This window comes from Bufo bufo, chromosome 5 (assembly GCF_905171765.1).
Source record: "Bufo bufo chromosome 5, aBufBuf1.1, whole genome shotgun sequence".
In the NCBI taxonomy this organism is placed as follows: domain Eukaryota; kingdom Metazoa; phylum Chordata; class Amphibia; order Anura; family Bufonidae; genus Bufo; species Bufo bufo.
Window position 1 is genome coordinate 512024477 of NC_053393.1, and position 21136 is coordinate 512045612.

A 21136-nucleotide genomic window follows, 5' to 3' on the forward strand; every position below is an offset into this window, starting at 1 on the left:
CCATTTATAAGGCAAGAAATCCCACTTATTAAACCTGACAGGGCACACCTGTGAAGTGAAAACCATTTCAGGGGACTACCTCTTGAAGCTCATCAAGAGAATGGCAAGAGTGTGCAAAGCAGTAATCAAAGCAAAAGGTGGTTACTTTGAAGAACCTAGAATATGACATATTTTCAGTTGTTTCACACTTGTTTGTTATGTATATAATTCCACATGTGTTAATTCATAGTTTTGATGCCTTCAGTGTGAATCTACAATTTTCATAGTCATGAAAATAAAGAAAACTCTTTGAATGAGAAGGTGTGTCCAAACTTTTGGTCTGTACTGTATGTGCACATAGCCTTACTGATTCTTAGTCCAAGATCAAGTGTGTGCTGGTCAATTCGTATTGAATAATGTCGACAATAGTTGGGATTTTGGAAAGTTTTTTGTTTTTTCATGTAAAAAGAAGAAAACACAGCATGCTCTTTTTTGTCTTTTGGTGATGGTGAGAGTATACTGCATACTGAAGTGTTTTACTTTTATGAAACTTTTTTTTTTTTTTTAAATGGTCACTTAACTTTCAACACCTTTGCACAAATCCATAGTACAGGCAAATATAAGAAACTGACTTTTTCTTCACTTATTAGCTCTTTTCCTCATCCCCATCACACTTTCCTAAACTAACATTCCTTCTGAATTCTGTAAAACATCTGTCTTGAGAGGAACACATAGACAGCTAATTGTGAGTCTTCTATCTCACCCCAAGTGCTTTATTCATATCAACACTGTTCAGTACTGCTCTATGACTCTTATATGTTGCTGAGAGAATTGAGAAGAATCTCCTGTTTTCTCTCTGTGCACTCAATGGGAGACATCATAGTAGTGAGTCTGCACCCACTAGCTGGGGAAGAACTGACCATTAGAGGTAGAGGTAGGGCCTGCAGGGTGTAAAATTGCTAAAAATTGAAGCTGAAACTTCTTTAATTAGAAATACTGTCGTATAAACAAGCCTGTTGGAAAATTGGCAGAAAAATGCCCAGAGCATGCTTAATTTTTTTTTTATGCGAGAAACTACAAAAACACCAGAGAACAAAAATACTGTGGGGCATATATACTAATCCTTTTGCTAAGGTCCCTTTACACAGGCAGACTGACAATTATCAGGAACAATCTGTTTGTTTCTAATAATTGGCTATTTTTAAGCAGAGGAAAGAAAGCTACATTACATGCAGCAATATTCCATTCTGTACTGGAAGAAGATCATTCATCCCCTTACAGGTTCATTGTTTGCTGGGAGCAGATCTATGTTAATTCTGGGAGATCTGCTGTCAGCAAATAAGGATTCTATGTGCCACATAAAAGATACATTTACCAAATGAGAGAGAATTGGGTGATTGGTGGAACATTTATTGTTCCTAGCAATGCTCCTTCCTAATAATTGTCCCGTTTCTCGGCCTGTGTAAAAGGCATTCAGACAGACTGCAGACTGCCTGATAACTCTGATGCATCGCTAGACATTTTTGCCTAAATTTATAGCAATTATTGGTTGGCTTAGTTTGAGATATATCTTGGTGGAAAATGCTGCATATTAGGCCACACCACCTTTCTCAAGAAGCCACTCCCACTTGTTGGGTTAGGCTAGTTCCACACCTGAGTTCACCATATCTAGTTGGATACAGCCATTCGCTGCCAGACCCCATTGACTATAATAGGATCCAGTGGGGGTTCAGATGGTTTCCAGCATGAGCGCTGGTCTTTGGCTAGACAAAAATTGGTGTGTTTTTGTCCTGCCGAAACCCGGCGCTCATGCCGGAAAACCAACAGAATTCCTGCCCAATACCTATTATAGTCAATGTTCTGCTGGATAGCTTTACTGCAGGTGTGGATAATTTAGGTGCAGATAATTTCTCTAAATCTACAGTCGTAGCCAAAAGTTTTGACAATGACACAAATATTAGTTTTCACAAAGTTTGCTGCTAAACTGCTTTTAGATCTTTGTTTCAGTTGTTTCTGTGATGTAGTGAAATATAATTACACGCACTTCATACGTTTCAAAGGCTTTTATCGACAATTACATGACATTTATGCAAAGAGTCAGTATTTGCAGTGTTGGCCCTTCTTTTTCAGGACCTCTGCAATTCGACTGGGCATGCTCTCAATCAACTTCTGGGCCAATTCCTGACTGATAGCAACCCATTCTTTCATTTTTTTTTTTGATCAAATCTTTTTATTTAAGATCAATTTTTTCTTTTTACATGTGAACAAAAGTAATAACACACATAAACCAACCCTGAACCCCCCCCTCCCCAGCCCCAAAGTCCAGGTGCAGTCTATCCCTGAAAAAGTCCACAGCATATTGCAGATTACAATCCAGTACACACAAGCACATCAGCTCATACTTATTACTTTATAAAGTACATTATACTCATTTTCCTTTATTATTGCCTATGACTTCCACTCCCCTTTCCACTCTCAATCCTTTGTACTAAACAGTAGGATGAAAGTGTTCAATCCATGTATACCATATTTTGTTAAACTTTTTGTTATTGCCCCTCTTTTGATAAACATAACTCTCGAGTTGCACCAAGGTGTGTGTCGTTATTATTAATTCACTTAACTCCGGTGGATCTTGAGCTATCCAACGGGACGCTATCCTTTTCCTAGCCTGATATAGAATGCGCTGAATTGCCAGCTTAACCTCTCTGGATCCTGACACTTCCCCAACATATCCCAAAATACATGAAATAGGAGAACATTCAATCGTAATCTTATAAACCTTCACAATGAGATCTACCACCTCACTCCAATATCTGCATAGACGCGGACAGTTCCACATTAAATGTATTAAGTCAGCCGACAAAGCACCACATCTTGGACATGTATCATCAGTACGAAATCCTATTCTATATAACATTTTCGGAGTCCTATATACCCTGTGAAGCAGCAGCAATTGCGAAACTCTATGAGCCTCACTCACCGCTATATCAGGGAAATCAGCTAGCACCTTTTCCCATTGAAACCCATTCTTTCATAATCACTTCTTGGAGTTTGTCAGAATTAGTGGGTTTTTGTTTGTCCACCCGCCTCTTGAGGATTGACCACAAGTTCTCAATGGGATTAAGATCTGGGGAGTTTCCAGGCCATGGACCCAAAATGTCAACGTTTTGGTCCCCGAGCCACTTAGTTATCACTTTTGCCTTATGGCACGGTGCTCCATCGTGCTGGAAAATGCATTGTTCTTCACCAAACTGTTGTTGGATTGTTGGAAGAAGTAGCTGTTGGAGGGTGTTTTGGTACCATTCTTTATTCATGGCTGTGTTTTTGGGCAAAATTCTGAGTGAGCCCACTCCCTTGGATGAGAAGCAACCCCACACATGAATGGTCTCAGGATGCTTTACTGTTGGCATGACACAGGACTGATGGTAGCGCTCACCTTTTCTTCTCCGGACAAGCCTTTTTCCAGATGCCCCAAACAATCGGAAAGAGGCTTCATCGGAGAATATGACTTTGACCCAGTCCTTAGCAGTCCATTCACCATACTTTCTGCAGAAGATCAATCTGTCCCTGATGTTTTTTTTGGAGAGAAGTGGCTTCTTTGCTGCCCTTCTTGACACCAGGCCATCTTCCAAAAGTCTTCGCCTCACTGTGCGTGCAGATGCGCTCACACCTGCCTGCTGCCATTCCTGAGCAAGCTCTGCACTGGTGGCACTCCGATCCCGCAGCTGAATCCTCTTTAGGAGACGATCCTGGCGCTTGCTGGACTTTCTTGGACGCCCAAAAGCCTTCTTAACAAGAATTGAACCTCTTTCCTTGAACTTCTTGATGATCCTATAAATTGTTGATTGAGGTGCAATCTTAGTAGCCACAATATCCTTACCTGTGAAGCCATTTTTATGCAACGCAATGATGGCTGCACGCGTTTCTTTGCAGGTCACCATGGTTAACAATGGAAGAACAATGATTTCAAGCATCACTCTCCTTTTAACATGTCAAGTCTGCCATTTTAACCCAATCAGCCTGACATAATGATCTCCAGCCTTGTGCTCGTCAACATTCTCACCTGAGTTAACAAGACGATTACTGAAATGATCTCAGCAGGTCCTTTAATGACAGCAATGAAATGCAGTGGAAAGGTTTTTTTGGGATTAAGTTAATTTTCATGGCAAAGAAGGATTATGCAATTCATCTGATCACTCTTCATAACATTCTGGAGTATATGCAAATTGCTATTATAAAAACTTAAGCAGCAACTTTTCCAATTTCCAATATTTATGTAATTCTCAAAACTTTTGGCCACGACTGTAGATGTGCCAAATTATGCTACATTTTGCCACAAATTACTCCAAAATCTAGGTGCACTCACAAACTCACAGTACAGACTTTAAAGGGGTTTTAGTTTGCATCAACATCCTTCAAAATATTGATTTATGAAGGTAGCTGTAGTTTTGCAGTGTATTTGTTTAACCTTTATTGCTCCTATCTTCCTTTCTGGGTTGTGATCACATGACCATGTCCATGCCACTCTTCTGTGATTTCCATGGCCATATCAAAGCAGCAACAAAGGCAATGATAGGGGAGTAATAAATATGTTTAGATCTTTCAGAAAAGTTGCGGTCAGTGAACGATAGATACACTGACCTACATGATGCAGCATTATAATCCCTACTAAAACGGCAATGTTGTTATATGCCATTCTTTCTTTCCTTAAATTTTTTATCTCAAATTTTTTTTTATCCCATTTTGATATTTTAGATATACACATATTTACTAAAATATAGTTTTTGATTATATGTAATTGTATAGTATAAAAATAAGTGTCTATATATAGACAACAAGAGAATATGTTCCTATGCAACCCCCTGAGATCCCAATCAGAACTATACAGAAATCCATGACACATCTTCAGTATAGCACAATTAAACCCACCTGGATTATACCTGGGAAGGTATATAAACCGATCATTTTCATGAGAAAAAATAGCCACTGAGGAAGGAGTCTTAGTTAACTCCGAAACGTGTATGGTGATCAACAATCTCATGAAATAAAATACAAGACCGGAACACTGAAGCGCTTCAAGTAATACCCAGGGAGAAGGATCGGTAATGCGAATCTGTAAAGGGAATGCCGAATAATCCACAATTCTAGTGAAACCTGACCTTGCGCTTAACCAATTACCCGCACAAGAATACCATCAGGAAATCACTAACACGGCACACCTACAAACAGCTACCGAAGTTTCTTGAACTCGCAGACAAGTCTCCTGGAAGCCAGATTACTGCCTGCAATAATCGAGCTACACGTGGGACGCCACGATAGACGCAACACAACCGGCAAACTCAGGAAAACAGTGAGTAAACCAACGCCGAGTGAATGTATGTGCAGGCAGCGATATCTGAGGTACTATACCAAACATATAAAGTGATCTAACAAAGTAAATACAAGCGATTATACTGAGAATTCTATCTGATTATCTGACAATCGTGTTTAACCCCAATACGCTCCACTGTGATACCAGTAAGGGCAGGGAAGTTATCAGACACTAGAAACCACTTTATATGGATTGACATTCTAATACAACAGGGACTCATCAGGACTATATCTTTTACGTTGTTATTAATACTGGTTATTATTAGTATATTTTAATGTATGTTTATTTTTTCACACATGTGTATTTTATGTAACTTTGCATATATTTTAGCTTGAATAAATATATTATCTATACAAAATTCTCCATGTGCAGCTAAGTGAAGGTGTGCCCTGCTACTTTCCTATTTTTACAGTTACCTTTTAGAAGATTGGGTGAATTCTTCTTTGCAGGTGCACCCATTCCATACCTTGATCAGAAGGTGAGCCTTCTCTAATATATATTTGCTAATGATAGGGGAGTGTCTATGTAACTACAGTTGCAAGAAAAGGTATGTGAACCCTTTGGAATGATATGGATTTCTGCACAAATTGGTCATAAAATGTGATCTGATCTTCATCTAAGGCCTCATGCATACGACCGTTGTTGTGTTCCGTGTCCGTTGTTCCGTTTGCCGTGATTTTCTGCGGACCCATTGAATTTCAATGGGTCCGTTGAAAAGTAGGATAATGCACCGTTTGTCATCCGCGTCCGTGATCCGTGTTTCCAGTCCGTCCAAAAAAATATGACCTGTCCTATTTTTTTCACGGACAACGGTTCGCGGACCCATTCAAGTCAATGGGTCCGTGAAAAAACACGGAGGCACACAAGATTGTCATCCGCGTCCGCACGTCCGCGTCCGTTTTTTTCCTATCATTTGCAAGGCAAACTTGACTTAGATTTTTTTTCACTTTCCTTCATGTCTGGTGATCCTCCAAAAATCAAGTAAGACACACGGAAACAAAAACGGAACAGCGGAACCCCGTTTTGCGGACCGTGAAAAAATACTGTTGTGTGCATGAGGCCTAAGTCACAACAATAGACAATCACAGTCTGCTAATAATACACAAATAATAATACACTAATACACTATACACTAATAATACACTACGAATACACTAATACACTAATAATAATACACTAACTAATAATACACAAATAATTAAATATTACCATGTTTTTATTGAACACACCATGTAAATATTCACAGTGCAGGTGGAAAAAGTATTTGAACCCCTAGACTAATGACATCTCCAAGAGTTAATTGGAGTGAGGTGTCAGCCAACTGGAGTCCAATCAATGAGATGAGATTGGAGGTGTTAGTTACAGCTGCCCTATAAAAAACAGACATCGGTTCTGGGTTTGCTTTTCACAAGAACCATTGCCTGATGTGAATGATGCCTCGCACAAAAGAGCTCTCAACCCCTGTTGTTAAAAACACCAACTAAAATGCTACAAAAAACACCCCAGAATGCTGTTGTCACGGAGGTACCGAGACATACGGATGTCCCTGTGACAGTGGGTGACAGAAGATCTGTGAGACTGGCAACACGTGCTTTGATCTTGCAGGTTTCCGTGTGGATCAATAGACGTATGTTGTTTCTGACACTGGCCACACCTCTAACCTCCAGGTGTTGCTATGGTGGTCATTTAACTTTCCTTATTTATAGTTGCTTCTCCCACAATGCTGTGCGGTTTATAGCTTCAGTGGAATCTGTGGTCTGCTGGTGTTTGGTTCTCGGCTGAGTTCCTGTTGCTGCCATAGCTACTGGAAAGTTAAGTGTTTCCTTCCCCTTTTGCATTTTGTTTTGGTTTATCTGTGTGTTGTTTTTTCCCTGCCCTTTGTTGTAGGCCTGAGGGAGACTCCTGGTCGTCCTTCTTTTCTGGAGGAACAGGGAGTGTCAGTCCTGTCACTATCTCCAGTGACTTATAGGGTGAGTTAGGACTCTAGGTACGTCTGCGTATGAATTCACCTACCTTTGGGGTCTGTTCATACTGATAGCCAGTCTGGACTGTGACTAGGGATTTGACTAGAAGGTGTCCTTATTTCTTCCCTTGCTTTCAGGCCCTGTTCCCTCTCCTTATTCGTCCGTTGTGGTGTTTCCCTCCCACACATTTTAAACCGCCAAACCGTCCTTTTTTGTTAATTCGAGTGCAGCCATGGACCCGATTGCTGCACTGGCAGAACAGCTACAGGGTCTATCTTTGGAAGTAGCTGATCACACGACCGTTTCTCAGATCCAAAGACCATAGGCTGTTGGTCCTTGTGGTGGTGGTTACCAGACCTGTCTGGAGCCTAAAGTTGCTCTCCTGGACAGATTCTCTGGGGGATGTGATAATTTCATTTTATTTAGAGAGGCGTGTAAACTATATTTTAGGCTACATCCACACTCATCTGTTGATGAGGAACAGCGAGTCGGTGTGGTGATTTCTTTGCTTACAGTTGTGTTCAAAATTATTCAACCCCCACTGAAATTGAGTGTTTTGGCCAGTTTGACATTGATTTTGATCATTTCAGTCATCTTGTTTACAATTAAATCAAAGAGGCACTTGTAAGTCAGACAAATATAACATAACATTTATAATGAAATAACCACAAATGTCTTTTCTGTGCTCACATCATTATCAGTTTTATTCAACCCCCAAGTGACATTCAATCTTAGTATTAGTACAACATCGTTTTCCAGTTCTAACAGCTTTTAAACGTGAAGCATAGCTTGACACAAGTGTCTTGCAGCGATCTACGGGTATCTTCGCCCATTCTTCATGGGCAAAAGCCTCCAGTTCAGTCACATTCTTAGGCTTGCGCGCTGCAACTGCTTTCTTTAAGTCCCACCAGAGGTTCTCAATCGGATTTAAGTCTGGTGACTGCGATGGCCACTTCAAAATGTTCCAGCCTTTAATCTGCAACCATGCTCTAGTGGACTTGGAGGTATGCTTGGGATCATTGTCCTGTTGAAAGGTCCAACGTCTCCCAAGCCTCAGGTTTGTGACGGACTGCATCACATTTTCATCCAATATCTCCTGGTACTGAAGAGAATTCATGGTACCTTGCACACGCTGAAGCTTCCCTGTACCTGTAGAAGCAAAACAGCCCCAAAGCATGATTGACCCCCCGCCATGCTTCACAGTAGGCAAGGTGTTCTTTTCTTTATAGGCCTTGTTCTTCCTCCTCCAAACATAGTGTTGATCCATGGGCCCAAACAGTTCTAATTTTGTTTCATCAGTCCACAGAACACTATCCCAAAACTTTTGTGGTTTGTCCACATGACTTTTGGCATACTGCAGTCGACTCTTCTTATTCTTTGGAGACAGCAAGGGGGTGCGCCTGGGAGTTCTGGCATGGAGGCCTTCATTACGCAGTGTGCGCCTTATTGTCTGAGCTGAAACTTCAGTACCCACATCTGACAAATCTTTTTTCAGTTCCTCAGCAGTCACACGGGGACTTTTCTCCACTTTGCGCTTCAGGTAGCGCACAGCAGTCGAAGTCAGCATCTTCTTTCTGCCACGACCAGGTAGCGTTTGAACAGTGCCCTTTGCCTTGAATTTGCGAATGATGCTTCCTATGGTGTCTCTTGGTATGTTTAACATCTTTGCAATCTTCTTATAGCCATTGCCCTTCCTGTGAAGAGAAATCACCTCTTCTCTTGTCTTCCTGGACCATTCTCTTGACTTCACCATGTTTGTAAACACACCAGTAAATGTCTAGAAGGAGCTGAGTATCACAGTCCTTTTAAATCTGCCTAATTGGTGCTTATTATGCTTGATTGCTGCTCCTTGACATCCACAGGTGTTTTCAATACCTGATCGAAAACACTTGAATGAACCTCTGTTCTTAAGAGTGGTAGTCTTTAAGGGGTTAAATAATTGTGTCAATGAAGAAATCACAAAAAAAACCATTTAATACTGTATTACAAAAACAATTGATGTCATTTTAGTTGCATTTGGTTCTTTAAAAAGTCCTTGTAAGATTTCATTCTGAACACAATTACAAATGTACACTAAATTCCCTAAAACCCTTTACAGCATTGGGGGTTGAATAATTTTGAACACAACTGTATGTGGGATGCCCAGTCATGGGCTTTTTCTCTGCCGACCGGATCGCAGTCTCTACAGTCGGTGGATGAATTTTTCAAAGCCTTGGGTCTGATCTATGATGACCGGATCAGAACTCCCTGGCCGAAACAAAGCTGCATGGCCTTTGTCAGGGAGATTGTTCTGCGGACATTTATTGCTCGGAGTTTAGGAGTTGGGCTACGGATACTGAATGGAACGATCCTGCCCTCCGTAGCCAGTTTTGTCAGGGGTTATCTGGCAGGCTGAAGGACACTTTGGCCTTTCATGAAACTCCTGTGTTTCTGGAGGCTGCTATGTCTCTTGCCATACGCATGGATAGACGCCTGAGAGAGAGATCTAGGGGCCCCCACTCTCGGGATGTTCTATCACATGATGTATTGTCCTCCTCTGACACTTTGGGTGAAGATTCTCTGGGGTTTATGTCTGGGGAGAACCCGTGCAATCTGGCTTTTAAGCATATTAGTCGTAGGAAGGGAGTGTGTTTTTTCTGCGGACAAAAGGGACATTTTATAGATTAATGTCCATGCATTCAGCGTAAAAAAGAAAACAAAAGGGACGTCTAATTCCCACCTGACTCTTGGAGGGGTGAGAGGAGAGTCAGAGAACGAGCATTTGTCTTTGACTGGTAGTACCCGATTCCTCCTGACTGCGGAGGTGGCGCTAGAGTCAAAGACTGTGGGGATTGAGGGGGGAACCTGATTGATGCTCAGTTCGTTGGTATGCACGGTTTGTCACAGAGTGCATTAGAGAAAAACATTTCCATTTTTGCTATTGATTCTGCACCTTTAGCTCAGAAGTGTTTATGTCAAATTGTGCATGATATCAGATTAGGAGTGGGTGACTTTCATCCAGAATTTATCTTGTGCTTTATGTTTGAGGGTCGCCCCGCTCCGGTAGTTCTGGGTTTACTGAGGTTAAGCAATCACAATCCAACCATTGATTGGCAGGCTAAACAGATTCTGTATTGGGGTGATTATTGCGTAGACAATTGTCTGAATACATCTTTTTCTGTTTTAACTACTAAGACATTACCCTCTTTTATATCTGATTTTGCTGATGTATTTTCTGAGAGTGGATGTCAGGATTTACCTTCGCATCAGGAATATGAATGTCCTATCCAACCTTATTCCCAGGGCTAAGTTACCCAAGTCTAGGCTGTATAACCTTTCTGGACCTGAAAGACTGGCCATGAGAGAATATATTGCTGAGAATTTGGCAAAGGGACACATAAGACCTTCCAAGTCTCCAGTGGCAGCAGGGTTCTTTTTTGTTAAAAAAAACCAGACAGAGGTTTTCAGCCATGTCTGGATTTCCATCAATTCAATTGGACTTTGATTCCTGATTTGTTTAACCAGATTATTTGGTGCCAAGGTGTTCTCCAAGTTGGAATTAAGGGGGGCATATAATCTGGTCAGGATCAAGGAAGGGGATGAATGGAAGAACCCTTTGGGTTGACCAATGCTCCTGCGGTTTTCCAGCATTTTTTCGCCAGGGTCTTATAGGGTGAGTTAGGACTCTAGGTACTCCTTCGTATGAACTCACCTACCTTTGGGGTCTGTTCATTCTGATAGCCAGTCTGGACTGTGACTGGGGATTTGACTATGAGGTGTCCTTATTTCTTCCCTTGCTTTCAGGCCTTGTTCCCTCTCCTTCTTTGTCCGGTGTGGTGTCTCCCTCCCACACACGAGCGTGATAGCTGTGTATGAATCCAACCTATGGCCATTTTCACACATCACATTTTCTGTTGCTATAACACTGTGGCCTAATGCTAGTTAAAGGGCTATAGTAAAATATGACGTGTACACGCACAGCTTTTTAGTTTGTAGCGAGAGTGAAGGATAGAGATGAGCAAATCGATTCTAATGAATCAAATTCGCTCAAAATCAGCCCCCTGGACAACCAAAGTGATGTCCACCCCTCCCCCTTGATTTTCAGCCCCAGGCATTGCACCTGGGCTATTGATCCGAGTTTCGGCATCATTGCAGAGGATCTGCTGCTACCCGAGTAGCAGATACTGACTGTGCATGCGCAGCTGAAGTCTGGGTACACCTGGAAGTCCGAGCAGCAGCTTCGGACACTAAGTGACACTCATTCTGAACAAGTGGCATAAATACACTGATAAATCTCCACTATTTCCGCTCACATAATATATGACAAAATTGGCTGCCTGCAGCCACCACTAAGGGGAGCTCAGTACATTGGAGTTTATAGTTACCACTGCACTCAATGGAAGCTGTAAAATCTCTATGTACTGAACTCTCCCTAGTAGCAGCTGTAGGAAAATGCTGTGAATCTATGACAAGAACAGGAGAAGCAGTTCAACAGCAGGCCCCCTGCTGCCCAGGTCACGTGGTCGGCCTCATTGTTAGGTATGCCATTGCCTTATCCCTTACTATCACTCTCTCATCCATCTGTCATCGAATGCATCAAAATCTATTAAAGGGGTCGTCAACTTTCTGGTTACTGTTGACCAATGCGTTTGCAAGTTGATTATATGGCACTTACTGACATAGTCTTTGTTTATATTCGGAACCATTTTCTATATTTCTTAAAGAAGCACTCCCACAAAAATGTTTATTCTCTGACCTGCTAGAAAGGTTCATGATGTAATCTGTAGTGAAGGTAGTCTTCTTGCCAGTGTCTGCATTTGGAGTTATAACCTCCCTTCTGCTGCTCGGCTGTGTCATGTTACCAGCAATTAGAGTTTCCAAATAACCCAGCATCTTAGGGCTCATGCACACGACCGACCGTATGTATCTTGTGGTCCGCAAAAAACGGATCCGCAAAAAATAGGGATGACGTGTGCATTCCGTATTTTGCGGAACGGAACAGCTGGCCCCTAATAGAACAGTACTATCCTTGTCCGTAATGCGGACAATAAAGCCTCATGCACACGTCCGTGGAACACGGACCGTGTGATACCGGCCTGGATTTCTTCTGAGTGCAGGAGCGCACGGCGTCATTGGTTGCTATGACGCCGTGCGCTTCCTGCTGCCGCCGCAGTACAGTAATACACTGGTATAGATCATAGGAGTATATTACTGTACTGCGGCAGCAGCAGGAAGCGCATGGCGCCATAGCAACCAATGACGCCGTGCGCTCCTGCACTCAGAAGAAATCCAGGTCGGTATCACATGGTCCGTGTTCCACGGACGTGTGCATGAGGCTTAATAGGACATGTTCTATTTTTTTGCGGAACGGAAATACGGACATACGGAAACGGAATGCACACGGAGTACCTTCCTTTTTTTTTGCGGAACCAATAAAATGAATGACCAGGCACCTGCCACCGGCACTTTTACTATTGGGAGCTTAGTGTAGATGCAGTATGTTTGAATTCAGGACACTGTCATTTGCCTGGTCACATGACCCTCCATCAGCAGCCATTTTATGGACAGGACCTCCCTGTTGACAGCACAAAAACTTGGCAAACAAGGGGGCATATCTTATGAAATATAGAAAATGGCACAGAATTTAAACAAAGGCTATATTAGTAAGTTTCATATAGTCATCTTATAAACACATTTGACAATAATATTCATAAAGTGGCCAACTCCTTTAAGTAATTTTCAGCCATGGAAACCGTGGTGCCCTTTTTATAGTGGTATGGGCCCCCTTGCCTATTGAGGCCCTGTGCAGCTGCACCGACTCAACCAATAGTATGTCCTCTCCTGTTTTGGGGATCAGTGCATTTTTAGCACTTTTCAGCATTGGGTATGCATTTGTTTTTCATGTGTTTTTCTTTAGGTATCTCAGTAGAGCTTCAAAAATGGCTGGAAAACCACCTATATAAAACCACACGAATGCCACTAGAAATAGTATCCATAGGGAGGCCTTATGTCACAAAAATTGAAAAGGTATTTCTTTTATCCTCACTAGTGTCTACTACTCCTGGCTTTGGCTTGAAAATGCATCAAAAACTGAACTAAAGATCAGTAAAATATTAAGCCTACCTAGTATACCTAAAATGTATACCTATTATATGTGTGTAATATGCATGCCATATGTGTTCACACAGACAGAAACACTACCATCACACCAAGAAAACAGTGGGTCTCATACAGTTTCTATGCAATTTCGATGGTGTTCATTATTGAAAAGTGCAATTCTAGGTAATATGATTAGAACTGTTTCTGTGGAAAACTACCGAAAGCATCATCAAAATATCATCAGCATCTGGAAATAATATAATCTAAAGAAATACGCAAAATGTAACTAGAAATTTGTGTTTTCCACTTACCCGAATTCTTGTAAAAAAAATTAAAATATATGAAATGCTGAAAAAATTGTGTGTCACTGAGATATTATACAATATATTCTTCCCAGCAAAAGCAGCGTTGCACAGATTCACCACATTTTATTACCATAGATACATGATTGCAAAAGTGATTGTTGTTATATCTTCTGAATATCGGTGTATTATTGGCTTTCTTAGGGCACGTTCACACATATCATTTTACTCTGGCCCATTCTGAGCTGGACACAACTAATCAAAATATTGGCCCACATTTACTAATGTGAAAGCACCAAGATATTGTCATAAACTACCAGAATGTGAACAGGACCTTAGATTGCAAAAATGTCTTTGATTACGCAACTTTTCTGAGACTGGCTGTCACATCACACATCTAAGGCCTCTTTCACACTACCGTAATGCTATTTCAGTGTTTTGCGGTCCATTTTTTATGGATCTGTTGTTCCGTTTTTTGTTTCCGTTGTGTTTCATTTTTTTCTGTTCCGTTTTTCCATATGCCATATACAGTATACAGTAATTACATAGAGGAAATTGGGCTGGGCATAACATTTTCAATAGATGGTTCCGCAAAAACGGAACAGATACGGAAGACATACGGATGCATTTCCATATGTGTTCCGTTTTTTTTTGCGGACCCATTGACTTGAATGGAGCCAAGCACCGTGATTTGCGGACAAGAATAGGACATGTTCTATCTTTTTTTACGGTACGGAAATACTGAAACGGAATGCACACAGAGACACTTTTTTTTTTTTTGCTGAACCATTGAATGAATGGTTCAGTATATGTACCGCATACTGAACTAAAAAACGGCCAGTATACTGAACGCAAAATACTGTCGTGTGCATGAGCCCTAAGGGAAGAGACTGTCCCACCAAATAAGCATTGCGTCACGATTGTCTTTTTTGTGTGGGTTTTTGGCCTCATTGACCTCAAAACACAGACTGCTCCAGGTGTGGGGTTTTTAAGAGCATCTTTCCTACCTTAGACCTCCGTTTTAACAAAATTGGCAAATGGTATGCCTACATTTTTAGTGTGCTTTTTTTGTTAGGCTACTTTCACACTAGCGTTCGGGTGTCCGCTCGTGAGCTCCGTTTGAAGGGGCTTACGAGCGGTCCCGAACGCATCTGTCTGGCCCCAATGCATTCTCAGTGGAGGCGGATCCACTGAGAATGCATCCGCCTGCCAGCGTTCAGCCTCCGCTCAGTGAGCGGACACCTGAACGCTGCTTGCAGCGTTTGGGTGTCCGCCTGGCCGTGCGGAGGCGAGCGGATCCGTCCAGACTTATAATAGAAGTCAATGGGGACGGATCCGTTTAAAGATGACACTATATGGCTCAATCTTCAAGCGGATCCGTTCCCCATTGACTTTCAATGTAAAGTCTGGACGGATCCGCTCAGGCTACTTTCAGACTTAGAAAATTTTCTAAGTAATAATGCAGACGGATCCGTTCTGAACGGATGCAAACGTCTGCATTATCGGAGCGGATCCGTCTGATGAAACATCAGACGGATCCGCTCCGAACGCTAGTGTGAAAGTAGCCTTATGTGGAAAAGAAAAAAAATAAAGTTTACACACGTTTTGCAATCTGGGTTTTAACATTTTTTGTAAGGTAAAAAAGAGGATACCAGATATTCCTTTGTAGGAAATTATTGAAATGTCTGCATACAAACTGTTTTTGTTTGTGGCGTTTCGGTGGCAAGGGTTTGTGATTTTGGCCACAATTCTGATCCAATTTGCACATAAAAAACCTTGCACACAGGCCTTGTAGCACATTTATTATTTGTTTTAGGCCTCTTTCACACAACAGGTTTTTTTTTTTGCATTCATTATACGGTCTGTATACGGAACCATTCATTTTAATGGTTCCGCAAAAAAAACGGAATGTACTCTGTATGCATTCCGTTTCCGTATTTCCGTTTTTCCATTCTGTTGAAAGATAGAACATGTCCTATTATTGCCCGCAAATCACGTTCCGTGGCTCCATTTAAGTCAATGGGTCCGCAAAAAAAAACGGAACACATACGGAAATGCATCCGTATGTCTTCCGTACCCGTTCCGTTTTTGCGGAACCGTCTATTGAAAATTTTATTCTCAGCCCAATTTTTTCTATGTAATTACTGTATGCTGTATATGCCATACGGCAAAACGGAACGTAAAAACGGAACAGAAACGGAAACACAAAGGAAACAAAAAACGGAACAACGGATTCGTGAAAAACGGACCGCAAAACACTGAAAAAGCCAAACGGTCGTGTGAAAGAGGCCTTAGACAGTTTTGTGTCTAGAGAGTGGCTTAGTGAAGTCTTAAAAATCCATCACAATTTGACCCAAAATATTGATTTAAATTAAGCCAAACTACGGGTTGGCTAACAGTCTAGCAAGATGCACCAAATCTATTGCACAGCACGCATTACTGTGCTACATTTGGGCCGTCGCCTCTCTGCCTGGTCTACTTTTTTAGTAGTAAATCTCCACTAGTATGCTCATGGTGGCTCATAAAATTATTGTTACATGTAAACAGGCTTTTAGAACTGTTTTATATGAAGGCAACCTTAGGCCTTCTTCACGCACACTATTTTGTTTTTGTGTGTTTCACAAGCATTTTTTGTTACATTTTTAATGTGCCTTTTTCTGGCCTTTTGACAGTAGACGTCTCTGTAGTATTTTAGAAAATGCCATAAAAAACACGTTAAAGGCGTACCAAGAAAAGCATTCAGCCTGTTAACATGTAGCAATACTTTTTGAGAAGTTATAACAATTATTTACCAGTCTAAATGCACAAGAAAATATAAAGAATCTATAAAATTCTAATTTATCATTGATCATTCTTTATTGTGCATGCACAAAGATCATGTGTAAATGATTGTACCAATTAAAATGTCCATCAGTAACAAGTTGTCAGACTACGAACCTTTTATCACTTTGTAGATGGACCAGATTTTATGATGTAGATAAACTTATGATGTCATCCATAATTTTTTCTCTAGAGCTGAGAACAATATGGAATCGTAAGGTTTCTACTGTGTATTACACCCACCCATCTTATACATTACTTATATTATATACATTATTATTATATTATATGACCTCTAACAGGCAGCGTCCCTTTCTCTTAATATTATTATTTATGTGGTACAACATTGGGCATTGCTTATGCTTATTACTCTGCGTGATTTTAATGCTCAGTGAATATGGAAGTATGGCGTAAAATAAGGTTACTATTATAAATCTACAGTACTCACTGTGAGACCATTATCATATTCCCATGCAAATATTCATTTTATACCCTTTGTTTAATCCTAGTAAGCAATAATTGATTTTTTCACTCTAGGACGTAAATGCAGATACGTTTCAGGATGCCTCTTCATTGTCTTGACTTAAAAGGGCCTAATAATTGCGGGGAGGTTGGATGAATTTAGGCATTTGCATTACTTTATTTTAAAAAATATTACTTTTTGCTGATACAGTGTATTTCTACAAGCGTAAAACAGATTTTAACAGTCGTTTTGAAACAGAATATATTTTCTTTTATAATATTTCTTATTATATTGTAATATTGACGATCCACAACCAGGATTTAATTTAGGGAAATAAAGATCTCTTGAATGTGGCAGATGGCCGGGGGATAGCAAAATGTGGGTTGGAGGTGATAAGGATATTCCACCCACTGTAACACAAAAGAACAATGACATAGACTACAGGTAATATATATATATATATATATATATATATATATATATATATATATATATATATATAAAGAAGGGGAGAGAGTATATTGTCATCTGTGTGTTAACTAAATAGTATATCTGGTATTTCCCTTTATGCTTGAGGGAACACCAACAAATATCTACAACATTAATCTACAACATTATTTTTATAACCCTTTAACCCTTGTGCATGCACTGCTAAAATAATAGCGTCTGTTTTCTAAATTATAATCCAATATCTTTTGTTGCAGGATATAATAGCAAAGGGACAGGTTGTCTAAGCTAAGCTTTTGGAAATAAATCTCAGGAAACCAATGCATAGAAATAGGGCAGCAACTATTCACATTCTATAGTTTGCTTTTGCGGAATTAATATATGGACAGAAAACAATTGAAGAACTGGTTTCTAAGATACAAAATGCATTTTTAGTAAATATGAATACATGACACGTTTCCTATTTAACTAACAATCTTGTTAATGAATTATTTTCACCATGCGAAACCATACACAAAGTAAAAACTCTATAAAATGTGTATGTTCTGTATCCCACTTCTCTAGGAAAAGCATGTGGAAACTTGTAGTTCTGTGGCAGCTAGCTGATTTTAGAAATCGTGTCTGTACCGCAGAGGTTAACATCTTGAGACACATGAATGGATGAGATCTTTCTTGTGCTCAGCATTTTCTTAAAGGGATATGGAAGTGTGGATCTGTCAACAATGAAGATTCTGCAGAAGCAGATGCTGAGCTGTTCACAAAGCTTCCTCCCACAGCAAACAATGGCCTCACACTTGTCATTATCTGAGCTACCAATTGCCATTAACGTCAGCTGCCCCTAGTCAGAACAGATTTTCCAGCACACCCAAGCTCCTGCCTTTTGTACTGATGCACGGATCTCACATATAGTATATCGAAGAGATGGAGGGGTTAAATAAACGTAGACAGACAGAGATGCTCCGCGTTTTTATCAGTGCCTCTCATTCCATGTTTAATAAACATAATGTGACATTAAGAAAATTACCAGGCCTGATTGATAATGATATTCAAATATCATGCAAATGATTTCTAGTGGTATTTCACCTTTCCAGAAGAATCCAGACACATCTCTGCAGCCATTTAGCATTACATTTTACAGCATCTACGTTTTGTGATGCAGATGGATGTGGGCAATCTATAAATGTACATATTCATGTGTCTAAGTGTTATATGTCATTATATCGTCAGAAGGAATTGTTTGTGAATGGATTTTCAGGTTAGCTCCTACCCTTGCTTTGTGTACCTGCTATAGTTCAGCTCTCCTAGTCTCAATTAGGGTGCTGCCACACCGCGTTTTTTGGTTTGCATTTTCTTTGTGAAAAAATATCTGCCTTGTGTTGCATTTTTGTTGCTTTTTCCGTGCCATTTCACAAAAATATGCCATCTTTTATGGAGGCTTTTTCCAAGGCATGTGTTTTTCTAAAAGAAAGTATGTATCCCCCTCTGATATCCCTTTCTGTGTAGAGCCATAAAACATAGCAATGTGAAATTGCTATAAAAACACAACACATGGCCTTATTGGTCCCTCTTAGAGGATTTTGCAATTGTTCACAATATTACATGAAACTTGTTTTTGCTATTTATTGTTCATTGCACTCTGATTGTCTTACCTTTTTTTATACAATGTTATGTTTAAAAAAAAAACTGGAAACAGAAAACTGCAGTAAAGATTATTGTAAAAAACAAAAAAAATATTATCTCTAATAATAGTCTATATTTATATAGCGCCAACATATTCCGCAGCACTTTACAGTTCAGGAGTTCATGTACATACAGTCATCAATAACATAGCAACAGGCAAGTCAATAATTAGAACAAGAGGAATGAGGGCCCTGCTCGCAAGAGCTTACAGTCTATGAGGGGAAAGGGTTGACACAAAAGATAAAAGTGCTTGTTTTGTACAATGGTTCAGCCATCTTGGGAAAAAATTGCCACATTGCCACTTGCGTATTTTCAAGCAAGGCCAAAAAACAACAAAACAACGGATATCAATGGGACAAAAACACCAGAAAAGGAGGCACAAAATGCCAAACTGAGAGCATGCTGCGATTTAAGGCTGGGTTCACACCTGAGCGTTTTACAGCGCGTTCCTACGCGCTGTAAAACGCTCAACAGGCAAGAACCAATGATTCCCTTTGGGAATGGTTCTCACCTGAGCGTTTTACAGCGCGTACGAACGCGCTGTAAAACGCCCTACGTCCCAAGAAGTACAGGAGCTTCTTTGGGGCATAGTGTCGCGCGTTCCCGTACATAGACTTCCGGGAACGCGCGACAATGTGCGTTTGCTTGCACAGGAGCCGCATATGTGAGACGCCCGTAGAATCGCGCATACAGAGCGCTCCATCCAGTACACTCAGGTCTGAACCCAGCGTAAAGGGAGTCTGTCAGCTACATTTCACATATTAAACTGATATCATTGCACTGTGGCTGTGTTACTCAAAAGACTAACTTTGAAGCCATATGCTAATGAGCTTGCAAGTGCCTAGGGGTGGCTTCCATTGCTGCAAGTGTCCAGCCCCCCCCCCTGAATTAGATAGTGATAACTCCTTCCCTGTCTTACTGTAAGCCAGCCCAGTGTCCTGCTTGCATCTCCTTCTCTGCTCCTGAAATCCTACATCTGTGCACATCACCACAGGGACTGGGCATGCGCCGTACTATACCCACTGCTCTGTGGGCAGCTGCATCAATGAATGGACTGCAAACACCCAGAAACGGTACAGGCGCAGTTCATTTATTGACAGGGGTGAATTGGCCATAGACCCTACAGGGGAATTTCCCAGTGGGCCGATACCTGAGCCCCCATCACAGCTGCTGGCCGGGTATGTAACGATCTGATCAAGCTAGCATTAACATATCACGAACACAGCTGTTGTTTTTTTCTGCATCCAATCTGCATTTTTTGTGGATCGGATGCGGACCCATTCACTTCAAAAGATGTGGACAGCACATCGTATGTCATCCGTATATCCGTTCCACCACGGCACCCGCTAATCAAAAAAACATGTCCTATAGGATAGGACAGTTCTATAGAGGACTGGATGTTCGGTTCCACAAAATGCGGAATGCACACGGACAGAATCTGTATTTTGAGTATTCGCAATTTGCGGACCACAAAAACGCCTATGGCTGTGTGAATGAGCCCATAAAGAGGATACTGGGCTAGCTTGCAGCAAGACAGGGGAGGAGTTATTACTGTCTAAGGCCTCTTTCACACGACAGTATGTCTTTTTCAGTGTTTTGCGGTCCGTTTTAAACGGATCCGTTGTTCCGTTTTTTGTTTCCGTTGTGTTTCCGTTTCCGTTCCGTTTTTCCGTATGGCATATACAGTGTACAGTAATTTCATAGAAAAAATTGGGCTGGGCATAACATTTTCAATAGATGGTTCCGCAAAAAACGGAACGGATACGGAAGACATACGGATGCATTTCCGTATGCATTCCGTTTTTTTGCGGACCCATAGACTTTAATGGAGCAACGGAACGTGATTTGCGGCCAAATATAGGACATGTTCTATCTTTAAACGGAACGGAAATACGGAAACGGAATGCATACGGAACACATTCCGTTTTTTTGCGGAACCATTGAAATGAATGGTTCCGTATACGGACCGCAAAAAACGGCCCGGAAAACGGAAAAAAAAAACGGCTGTGTGAAAGAGGCCTTATGCTGGGGG